Raw genomic sequence first — 3165 nt, 5'->3', positions numbered from 1 at the left:
ACTGCAGCCCTGAAAGGATAAGGAGGGACACGGGTCAGCCCGGACTTATGCATCACATAGTACACACGTAGCTTCGCATCATAGCATCAGACTTTTATTAAACGCTGTATTTCATCACAGAACACTGGTTTATTTTCAACAAGTAGCTGACTTCCCCTTTGAAACCAATTTCCCTCCCTACACCTCTGCTCTTCAACTCACTCACACACAGCTGACTGACAGCGGACTTTAAAACCTTAACAGTGGAAGCTCTGTCGGAATAGGAAGTCGATGTGTGCTGCTGCCTTGAGCACAGCCTGGATTCACTGGGTCAAAATGATTTATCCGTCAATTCACTGAAATCCTCCAGGGCCTAATTATCACTGCTATGCATTAAAGGAGCCATGTACACATTGATCAGCTCGGTATACCAGCAGGGCGTTCGGTGGGACTGGTGAGTCAGCGTGAGGACCAACTAAGATGGAGCTATAGAAGGCATAATCAATACAGAAACATTGGACAATCCCAAACTTCTCCATCGTTTAACCTACATTTTATTCTATTACTATAGTGCCTCTCCAGAGACAGGTCATTTCAGTCTTCATTTATAAACATTTACAGGCCTACATGACTAATTAATCATTTAGTGAATCCCACTGATAATAAATATAATGCTCATTAGTTGCACACTTAGAGAGAGATAACTGTGCTTTCACACTTCGAGCACCATAATCAACAAGTCCTGGACAGTCGATATGTTCTTCAGATGAGAAAAATTATTCATGGCTGATTATTTCATGGTCAGTAATTTGCATACTTCGTCATATACCCGTGTCATTCAATTTCATGATCAATACCTTTGGCCAGCCAGAACTATTGACAATGGACATGAGCTTTATTACAGACATTCAAAGCCTCTCAGGTCATTGAACGCCTCAACAACAATGTTTCCAGCAAGGTTGGACTCTTTATAGGCTGACTAAATACATACATTATGTTTCTTGGCGGTTTCTACTTAGAGCACCTCATCTAATCACAGTTGTCAGAGGTTAAAATGTTTAAACTTTAACTTAATTATCACAGGCTTTCTGCAGTGTTCACCAAATTAAATTCATCTTAAATACCACATAGAATGCAATTTAATACCTGTTCACTGTACATTCTTCCTCTGTATATAAAGTTAGAGTTATTCCGATACTGATAGTAGTACCTGCATTTACAGCCAGAAATGCTGGATTGTATATCGGCGCGGACGTGAATCTATGCACCGATCCAATATTGTGTTATCATATGATTTAACAGTTTATTTATGCTATACAGGAACTACAACAACACGTGTTTGCTACGCGATCCATCCATCCTGCCCGAGTGAAAACTAGTCCTACACACCTGTGGTTAAACGCTCCCTGATGAAGCTACATTATGAACAACAAATCCATGTCGATATTGTCAGGAGGAGAGTTTAGTTAGCGTTAGCTGTTAGCAGCCGGAGGGCAGCACAGTCCTGCTCGGTTAAATAACGGAGCATTCGAGCTCTATTGAGTAAAGATTTGTATTAAGTGGAGGTAAATTATAACGCTGTATGTAACTTGTGAAATGTAGTTTCTGGTGAGAAACTTGAATAAATATAGCTGTTTGAAAGACATCCAATGAGTTGCTCAACCACACAGTAATGTTTTTAATACCGTGTTTAAAGTTCTTTAACAGGGTTCCTCTTAATCCCAGTTGGACTTTATTTGAACCCAACGGTGTGCAGATCTGACATCACCATGAACTGACTGTAACACAGGTCGGGTGGGTATCTGGGTTGATTTAAGTCTCAGGACATAATTCTATTTTAAATTGCTCGGGATGAGATTTTCCTAATTTGAATGTATAATTTGATGTGTGGAGATGAGGATCCTGGAGGCCAGCTTTGTAATTCTTAAGCAGTGGTAGAGGTCACGTCTACATGCAGATCAATAGAGGTGTGCCGTCTTCAAAGCCATCTAGCTCATTGCTAATTTGTCAATAGATAAATGATAGTGTTTTTTTAAACTCTCAAATATCGATATCGGCTTCACAAAAACACAATCTTTTCTTAACAAAGTAGTTTTAGTTACATAAATGAATATAATGAAATGAATGAAAATCAAGTAGAAGACACCACAGTATAACCCAACACTGCTTGAGGCCCTTGAGTATTGACTCAGCTTCTGACCGACGCTGTGCTCCAGCAGCGAGGCGGAGGACAGATGTTCATATGAAGTCGGAGGAATCGCTCCTCTAGAACTCGTGCTCAGCTCTCAGCTCTCTTTTTTAAGCACAAATGTAAAATATTTATCTGGTCTTAAAGGACAATATTTTCTAGTTTTTTATAGCCTTCTGTGTGATAGTAAATTAAATATCTTTTCAACTGTGCAGACAAAATAAGGAACAATATAAGGGAACTTGTTTTATGGACCAAAAAATGAATCAAGTAATCCGCAGATTAATTGATGACATTGGTTGCAGATACCACAGTCTAGGTTCAACAGAGCTCTGGCTTCAGCAGTTAGTCACAGAAACAAATGAAGTTATTTGACATGAAACAATATAAAACTGAAGAAATAACAATATGTTAAACATAATATTACTTTATAATCTAAAACTCATCAGCCATTCCAACCGGCACGCAAAGTAATAAAAGCAAATCCAGACGAAGTCTCTTAATGCCACATTACTACCAAGCAGCGCTATCAAATAAAGTATTCTTTAATTGGGCTGAGTCGACCTGTTCACCTCCCAGCGGTGCTCAATGTCATCTAATATCTCAGGAAAATGAAGTGAGCAGCAAAAGGAGGGATGCCGAATCAAGAGTGCAACAGGAGCAACTTAGAATGGAGAGACGGAACCTTTCAAATATCATTAACCTGAAAGCATTAAGAAATAACTTTTCCTATTATTCAAGGAGATACAGTTCTGTCTGTGGACTCATGTTGAATGCAAACAGGCTGTGAAGCTGGCAGCTGGCTTGGAGCAGCATTATACAACTGAAACCTGCACTCAATACAGCTAGATTCCAATAATATATAATATATAACAATTACACACATTTAACCGCTTTAAAATATACATTTATCACTGTGGATAAAAGGAGTCTCCCCTATTAGAAGATCCCTTTAAAACACCCAAACAAAGTAAAATAACACCTTCTCTATGTTTTAA

The sequence above is a fragment of the Anarhichas minor genome, unplaced genomic scaffold, assembly GCF_050575085.1.
Source record: "Anarhichas minor isolate MPS153535 unplaced genomic scaffold, ASM5057508v1 ptg000027l, whole genome shotgun sequence".
NCBI lineage: Eukaryota > Metazoa > Chordata > Actinopteri > Perciformes > Anarhichadidae > Anarhichas > Anarhichas minor.
Note: the sequence above shows the minus strand (reverse complement) of the source record.